Source organism: Triticum aestivum, chromosome 7B (assembly GCF_018294505.1).
Source record: "Triticum aestivum cultivar Chinese Spring chromosome 7B, IWGSC CS RefSeq v2.1, whole genome shotgun sequence".
NCBI classification, from domain to species: domain Eukaryota; kingdom Viridiplantae; phylum Streptophyta; class Magnoliopsida; order Poales; family Poaceae; genus Triticum; species Triticum aestivum.
In genome coordinates, this window is record NC_057813.1 from 149158492 (window position 1) to 149168013 (window position 9522).

A 9522-nucleotide genomic window follows, 5' to 3' on the forward strand; every position below is an offset into this window, starting at 1 on the left:
TTACTTTCAGCATATCAGTTAAGCGCATACATAAGAAGATAGGTCTAATTATTTCCGCAAAGCGCTCAATATCCTCCTCATCCTTTGTCTTGGATGGTTTAGGAGGAAAGGGCATGGGTTTCTGAACCCATGGTTCTCTTTCTCTACCGTGCTTCCTAGTAACAAAATCTCTCTTATCATAACGTTGATTCTTTGATTGTGGGTTATCAAGATCAACAGCAGGTTCAATCTCTACATCATTGTTTTTGCTAGGTTGAGCATCAACATGAACATTAGCATTGACATTATCACTAGGTTCATGTTCATCACCTGATTGTGTTTCAGCATCAGAAATAGAAATATCATTGGGATTCTCAGGTGTGTCTACAATAGGTTCACTAGAAGCATGCAAAGTCCTATCGTTTTTCTTTTTCTCCCTTTTAGAAGAACTAGGTGTCTCTAAATTATTTCTCTGAGAATCTTGCTCGATTCTCTTAGGGTGGCCTTCAGGATACAGAGGTTCCTGAGTCATTCTACCAGTTCTAGTAGCCAATCTAACAACAAAGTCATTTTTATTATTTAATTCATTAAGCAAATCATTTTGAGCTTTAAGTACTTGCTCAGCTTGAGTAGCAACCATAGAAGTATATTTGCTAATGAGTTTGAGTTCACCTTTAACTCTAGCCATGTTATCGCTCACACGTCCTACCTCGAAAGCATTATTCTTTAACTCTCTACCAACATAAGCATTAAAAATTTCTTGTCTAGCCATAAAGTCATCAAATTCATCTAAGCATGGGCTATGAAATTTAGAAGAGGGGATTTCAACTTTATCATATCTATAGAGAGAATTTACCTTTACTACCCGTGTCGGGTTATCAAGACAATGTGGTTCTTCAACAGGCGGTATATTAAGACCATGTATTTCTTCAATAGGAGGTAAATTCTTAACATCTTAAGCTTTAATACCTTTTTCTTTCATTGATTTCTTTGCCTCTTGCATATCTTCAGGACTGAGAAATAAAACACCTCTCTTCTTCAGAGTGGGTTCAGGAATAGGTTCAGGAGTTGGCTCAATTGGTTCAGGAATTTCCTCAGGAATTGGCTCAGGAAGAGTCCAATTATTTTCATTAGTCAACATATTATTCAATAGTAATTCAGCTTCGTCGACCGTTCTTTCCCTGAAAACACAACCAACACAACTATCCAAGTAGTCCTTGGAAGCATCGGTTAGTCCATTATAAAAGATATCAAGTAATTCATTTTTCTTGAGAGGATGATCAGGCAAAGCATTAAGTAACCGGAGAAGCCTCCCCCAAGCTTGTGGGAGACTCTCTTCTTTGATTTGCACAAAATTATATATTTCCCGCCAGGCAGCTTGCTTCTTATGAGCAGGGAAATATTTAGCAGAGAAGTAATACATCATATCCTGGGGACTACACACACAACCAGGAGCAAGAGAATTATACCAAGTCTTAGCATCACCCTTTAACGAGAACGGAAATATCTTAAGGATGTAATAATAGCGAGATTTATCATCATGAGTAAACAGGGTAGCTATACATTCAACTTGGTAAGATGTGCCACAACAGTTTCAAATTCAAGGCCATAAAAAGGATCAGATTCAGCTAAAGTAATAATCTCAGGATCAACAGAGAATTCATAATCCTTATCAGTAACACAGATAGGTGAAGTAACAAAAGCCGGGTCAGGTTTCATTCTAGCATTAAGAGACTGTTGCTTCCATTTAGCTAATAATTTCTCAAGATCATATCTATCATTGCAAGCAAAGATAGCTCTAGCAGCTTCTTCATTCATAACATAACCCTTAGGAACAACAGGCAATTCATAATAATTGGGAGAATTTTCATCATCACTATCATCAATAATAGCATCTTCAATAATTTCATTCCCCCTAACTCTAGCAAGTTGTTCATCAAGAAATTCACCTAATGGCAAAGTAGTATCACGTACAGAAGTAGTTTCATCATAAGTATCATGCATAGCAGAAGTGGCATCATCAATAACATGCGACATATTAGAATTCATAGCAGTAGCAGGTTTAGGTGTCGCAAGTTTACTAATAACGGAAGGAGAATCTCGTGCAGAGCTAGATGGCGGTTCCTTACCTCCCCTTGTAGTTGAGGGCAAAATCTTGGTTCTGTCATCTTTCAAGTTCTTCATAGTGATCAACAGATATAAATCCCAAGTGACTCAGAAAATAGAGCTATGCTCCCCGGCAATGGCGCCAGAAATTAGTCTTGATAACCCACAAGTGTAGGGGATCGCATCAGCTTTCGAGCGTAAAGTATTCAACCCAAATTTATTGATTCGACACAAGGGGAGCCAAAGAATATTCTTGAGTATTACCAGTTGAGTTGTCAATTCAACCACTGGATAACTTAGTATCTGCAGCAAAGTATTTAGTAGCAAAGTAGTATGATAATAAAGGTAATGGTAGCAAAAGTAATGTTTTTGGGTTTTGTAGTAGTTGTAACAGTAGCAACGGAAAAGTAAATAAGCGAAGAACAATATGTGAAAAGCTCGTAGGCAATGGATCAGTGATGGATAATTATGCCGGATGCGATTCCTCATGTAATAGCTATAACCTAGGGTGACACAGAACTAGCTCCAGTTCATCAATGTAATGTAGGCATGTATTCCGTAAATAGTCATACGTGCTTATGGAAAAGAACTTGCATGCCATCTTTTGTCCTACCCTCCCGTGGCAGCGGGGTCCTAGTGGAAACTAAGGGATATTAAAGCCTCCTTTTAATATAGAACCGGAACAAAGCATTTGCACATAGTGAATACATGAACTCCTCAAACTACGGTCATCACCGAGAAGTATCCCGATTATTGTCACTTCGGGGTTGTCGGATCATAACACATAATAGGTGACTATAGACTTGCAAGATAGGATCAAGAACACACATATATTCATGAAAACATAATATGTTCAGATCTGAAATCATGGCACTCGGGCCCTAGTGACAAGCATTAAGCATAGCAAAGTCATAGCAACATCAATCTCAGAACATAGTGGATACTAGGGATCAAACCCTAACAGAACTAACTTAATTACATGGTAAATCTCATCCAACCCATCACCGTCCAGCAAGCCTACGATGGAATTACTCACGCACGGTGGTGAGCATCATGAAATTGGTGATGGAGGATGGTTGATGATGACGACGGCGACGAATCCCCCTCTCCGGAGCCCCGAACGAACTCCAGACCAGCCTTCCCGAGAGAGATTAGGGCTTGGCGGCGGCTCCATGTTGTAAAGCGCGATGAAACTTTCTCTCTGATTTTTTTTCTTCTCGAACGTGAATATATGGAGTTGGAGTTGAGGTCTGTGGAGGTCCAGAGGGCCCACGAGACAGGGGGCGCACCCCCCACCCTCGTGGACAGGGTGTGGGCCCCTGGTCTTGATTCTTTCGCCAGTATTTTTTATATTTTCCAAAAAGTGCCTCCGTGGATTTTCAGGACATTCCGAGAACTTTTCTTTTCTACACATAAAACAACATCATGGCAGTTCTGCTGAAAACAGCGTCAGTCCGGGTTAGTTTCATTCAAATCATGCAAGTTAGAGTCCAAAACAAGGGCAAAAGTGTTTGGAAAAGTAGATACGTTGGAGACGTATCATGGACCTAGCAACATTAGCATCCCCAAGCTTAGGCTCTGTTCGATATGAAGGAAGATAAAACAAAGGAAATAACAACTTCACGGGAATTGGAGTGTGCGTCGACCGAGAACCTATAGAGTTGTAAACACGGGAAACAAAAAAATATGTGCCATTTGGACCATAGGAAAAGGGGTCTTTGGAGCTGCATTATTTTAATCATCTGCAGCATGCAAACACTGCTTATCTCTCACATAGAGCAGCCCATGTCCGTATGAATTTTTTAATAGACAAATGATGCAGCTCAGCAGGCCTTCCTCGGGCCTCAGCAAAAAAATGAGGTACGAGTGGATGTTCAGATTCCTTTGAAATAGGCACACTGGAGCTTCAATTCCTATGTTTTTCTATAGTTGCTTCCTTTATACCGAATGCCGCTGAAGGGAAAAAGACCACAGGAAAGGAAACCTCCACATTTCCTGTGAAATTCCCTCATCCTGAACACAGTCTTAGGGTTTTGCATATTATTAGCACAATTGACATTAATAGAATTTATAATAACATCATTGCAATCATGCTTTTCATTCAAGGAGCTACCATGAATCACTTTATAAATTTCGTCGTTTAACACTTCATCACAATTTTTAGATTCATAAATCTCAAGCAAAACTTCATAAAGATAATCTAGTGGACTCGATTCACTAGCAACTGGTTCATCATAATTGGATCTTTTAAAGAGATTAGCAAGTGGATGAGGATCCATATCAATAGATTTCTAGCAAGCGGAGATGCAAGCAAATAGATGGCACATGGTAACACAAGTAGGGATAGCAAACAAGAGATCTGACGTGAAAAAGGCGAACAAAAAAGAGGGCGAATAAAATGGTAATTTTTTATGAAATGGGGGAAAGGAAAATGAGAGGCAAATGGCAAATAATGTAAATTGCAAGGAGGTGAGATTTGTCATTAGGAACCTGGTAGATGTTGATGATGTCTCCCCGGCAACGGCGCCAGAAATTCCTTTTGATGTTGGCTTGAACTACGTCGGTATTTCCCTAAAGAGGAAGGGATGATGCATCACAGGAATGGTAGGTATTTCACTCAGTTGATGAGACCAAGGTTATCGAACCAATAGGAGAACCACGCAACACTATGTGAATGGCACGTGCACACAAATAACAAATACTCGCAACCCGACGTGTTAAAGGGGTTGTCAATCCCTTTCGGGCAACGACGCCAGAAATAGGCAAACAGAGGTGAGAGAGTTGTATATATTGATAGATCGAACGCCAAATAAAATAAATGCAGCAATGTATTTTTGTATTTTTTGGTTTAATAGATCTGAAAATAAAATCAAAGGAAAATAGATCGCAAAGGCAAATATAATGAAGAAGAGACCCGGGGGCCGTAGGTTTCACTAGTTGGTTCTCTCGAGAAAAATAGCAAACGGCGGGTGAATAAATTACTGTTGGGCAATTGATAGAACTTCAAATAATCATGACGATATCCAGGCAATGATCGTTATATATGCATCACGTCCAAGATTAGTAGACCAACTCCTGTCTGCATCTACTACTATTACTCCACACATCGACCACTATCCAGCATGCATCTAGTGTATCAAGTTCATGGAAAACGGAGTAATGCAATAAGAATGATGACATGATGTAGGCAATATCTATTTATGTAGAAATAGACCCCATCGTTTTATCCTTAGTAGCAACGATACATACGTGTCGATTCCCTTTCTGTCATTGGGATCAAGCACCGTAAGATCGAACCCACTACAAAGCACCTCTTCCCATTGCAAGATAAATAGATCAAGTTGGCCAAACAAAACCCAAATATCGGAGAAGAAATATGAGGCTTTAAGTATTCATGCATATAAGAGATCAAAGAAGACTCAAATAACTTTCATGGATAAAAAGATAGATCCGATCATAAACTTAAAGTTAACCGGATCCCAACAAACACACCGCAAAAAGAGTTACATCATATGGATCTCCAAGAGACCATTGTATTGAGGATCAAACGAGAGAGAGGAAGCCATTTAGCTTCTACCTACGGACCCGTAGGTCTGCAAAGAACTACTCATGCATCATCGGAGAGGCACCAATGGACATGATGCACCCCTCCCTGATGGTGTCTATATTGGATCTGGTGGTTCTGGAACTTGTGGTGGCTGGAATTGATTTTGGTCGACTCCCCTAGAGTTTCTGGAATATTGGGGTATTCATAGAGCAAAGAGGTGGTTCAGGGGGCACCCGAGGTGGGCACAACCCACCAGGGTGCGCCTGGGCCTCCAGGCGCGCCCTGGTGGGTTGTGCTCCCCTCGAAGCACCCTCGAGGCGCTTCTCTGGCCCACTGGATGTCTTCTGGTCCAAAAAATCCACAAAACGTTTCGCTGCGTTTGGACTCCGTTTGGTATTGATTTCCTGTGATGTAAAAAACATGCAGAAAACAACAACTGACACTTGGCACTATGTCAATATGTTAGTACCAAAAAATGATATAAAATGACTACAAAGTGATTGTAAAACATCCAAGAATGATAATATAACAACATGGAACAATCAAAAATTATAGATACGTTGGAGACGTATCACTTATGGAAATTGCTTCGAAATTTTTTCTCCAAGAAGCAACTCAGCAATTCTCACCTTCAAGGACTCTATCAGTACATTGACCAAGGGTTTACCGCTGAAGATTATCAAGATCGCTCCACTCTACCTTTGCCAGCTCGTGAACCTACAATGTATTTACTTCGACTTCAGCTGCGCAAATTGCTCGATGATTCAGAAGCCACTTCATCGACTGTCAAACCCTTTGAAGAAAATCCTCTATCTCGCAAGGGTAATGAGGCTGATCCTAATGTACCTTCCTCGTCCAAGACCCAAGTCAGTCTCGAAGGCTCAACTATTGTTGTTGTTGAAGATGAAGATGTTCCAGACACTTCCGAATCAAAAACTTCATCAGAAAGTTCGTCAGGCGATGCCTCAGAGTGAATCATATTCACAGTTTCTTACTCGTGTTTTTCAGCACCTTTTGACACTAGTTGACAAAAAGGGGGAGAATAACATCGAGAGTTTGATAGATTTGCTTTGTTGGATTTGGTGTTTGTGTTTTCTCACTCTATCTTTGAGACAATTACGCCATTTCTCGTGCTCTGAGGTAAAACTTTTATTATGGGCTGTAATATTAATGACCCCACCTGCTGCACTACTCTCTCTCTCGAAGCCTTTTGTTTTGCATGTGAAATTGTTAACAGAAGTTATGAATGATTGCACTTTACTCTCATTGGATTATCTATCATCAGTGCAAATCATTACCTCGTATGATTGAAAATTCTCCACACACTCGAATAAATTGCAAGGAATTTCATTGTATATCTATTAACCCTGCATACATCCAGGGGGAGTATGAGAATAATTGGTTTGCTACCAACATTTGGTATTGCCAATATTTGGCTAGCCAACATTTGGTAAAATCAAAAATTGCCAACATATGGCAACTTCTTGTGAGATTGGCATTGAAGATTGGCAAGCAACCAATCTCTAGCCAACTTTTGGCAGTTGCCAAAATTTGGCATGCCAACTTTTGGCATCAAACCAATTATTCTCTATATTTCATCATCAAGACAAGTAACACAAGTTCACTCTTGTTCGATTTACAATTTACTTATCTATCTTCACTTTGATGATTATCTGTTTTGTCAACAACCGTCCAAAAAGGGGGAGATTGTTGGTGCAATGATAGACCCCTTATGTTTTGGAGTTTGTTGACATAAACAGTTTGGGACTTATGTGTTTGCTAGTGCACACAGAGTAACAGGTCCCTGGAGTAATCGAGGAGTTTGATGAAAATGACGAAGATAATCTCCCTGCGCAGCAGCAAAAGTTATCACCAAAGATAAAGCTAACAAGAGTGACCCCTAAATTGCTGAAGTCTAAGCAATTGGTTCGGTGATTGTTCAAAGCAAATGACTATGCTCGAGGAAGAATGAAGACGAAGTGAAGACATAGCATTTATTTCATTGTTCTTCTTCTTTCATTGAGTCATAGGACCACCGTACTATTAAGAGGGGTATAGTGTTTCGAAGCTTTGATTCTCTTATGCTAAACCCAAACCTATGAAAGCTGTGAGAGAAATCTCCTTATGCTTCGAGCAAATACTTGCCAGCAAGAGACTGTGATCTTCTTCGCTATGAGAGATTTGACTCGGACCGAGGAGTTAGCATTACTTGTTCCTCAAGAGATGTTACCATTGCTCCAAAATCCGACCGTTGTGAACGTGTCGGTTGGCCATTGGCTGGACCTCGTGTCCAAAATGGTCATTTCCCATCTGAGAAGGATGCGGCTATAAATAGCCACCCCGCGTCGGCTTTGTCCGGTGGCTGCTCCGTTTGATTTTTGAGAAGATTGTTGAGCAACCCCCTCTTTGAGAGATTTGAGTTTAAAATCCACTAGAGAAAAACCCTAGAGCCGAAGAATTAGATAGTGGTTCGGCATCACTGGAATCTAAGTTAGTACGCTCCGCCTATTACTCTTGAGAGCCGCAAACTCTCTAAACGGTTAGGTGTCAATTTCTTCAGAGACCAAGAGTGATTGTGGTTCTGAAAGAAGTTTGTAAAGGTTTGGAGATCACCTTCAAGTATCTACCATGAGCGATCGACATTGATTGACGAATCGATTGTCGAGGAGAATAGGGTGAAGAGAGTTTATCTTCCATGTTAAGTCACAACCCCTCCAACCAGACGTAGTCCTTGTGCAGAAGGACGAACTGGTTGAACAAATACATTGTCGTCATCGAGCACCTTCGGTCATCTTTGTTACTCAAGTTACCTTCGATGCATTCCATTCGTGTATTTTACTTCGATGCTTGCTCTAGTTTCTATCCGGTTCTCTGTTGTAGTTCATCTTAGCTTGTTTATCGTTTATTCCGCTGCTGGTTCTGAGAGATTTAAGTTTTTCAAAGAAAATTTAAAACTCCCATTCACCCCCCCCATCTGGTAGACATACTTCGTTCCTACAAGATCTCCTCCCACTCTGTCTCCAATTTGCGGAAGATATCATGCCCGGAACGCCCCGCGGATCGATACAAGCCCACGTTGGATGACTTCTGCGGTGCGGACGGATGCGGGCGATTTGCGGGTCCGCCTTGGAGATGCCCTTAAGGCCTCATTTGGTAGAAGTTGGTTGGGAGGGTTTGCAGGGGATTAACCCCGCAGGCCTGCTAATCCTTAGAAATCCCCGCAAGGCCATTTGATGCACATGATTTTGATTGGCCCAAACCCTCCGATCCCCAGCAACCCCTTCGTTTCACACGGAACAGAACTCTCAAGGGCCTACGCGGGAAACCGGACGACGCAAAGATCGGGTGAGACACTGATATCTGGCGATTTTAATCAAACGCGGGGGATTAGGAGAGAGGGGGGGGGGTTAGTGGGGATTGGGTGAAGGGGAGAGGATCACCAAAACCCGTGCAATCCTTGACCCCCTTGGGGCAGGAAAACCTCCCTTGCCAAACGAAGCCTAAAGAAAATCAAGTGCAAGGAAGGTTTGCTCTTTCAAGATCAGTTCACTTGTGGGTACCAAGCTTAACAAAGTTGCCTGAAGGTACTCAAAGGATCTGGAAGTTGCCAAAAATTAGTCTCAAAGTGATGGTTTTTGGCCAAAGTTTGTAGAGTGGTAGTTTTTTTTTTGGCACGGTCGATCAAAATGTGGTAGTTCTTTTATTAAATACCCCCTCGGATGTGCTTCTCCTTACCATGCGTCGTTTCAGTTCCTATTAAAAAATTGATTTGTCCCATTTGCTCAGGTCTTGTGACCAAAAGAGCTCGTCATACAGGTCACATTGGTCATTCCAACTTCTTTTTCCTCGAGAATAATGCTGTGATAACTATTTTCCCCCCAAAAATACCC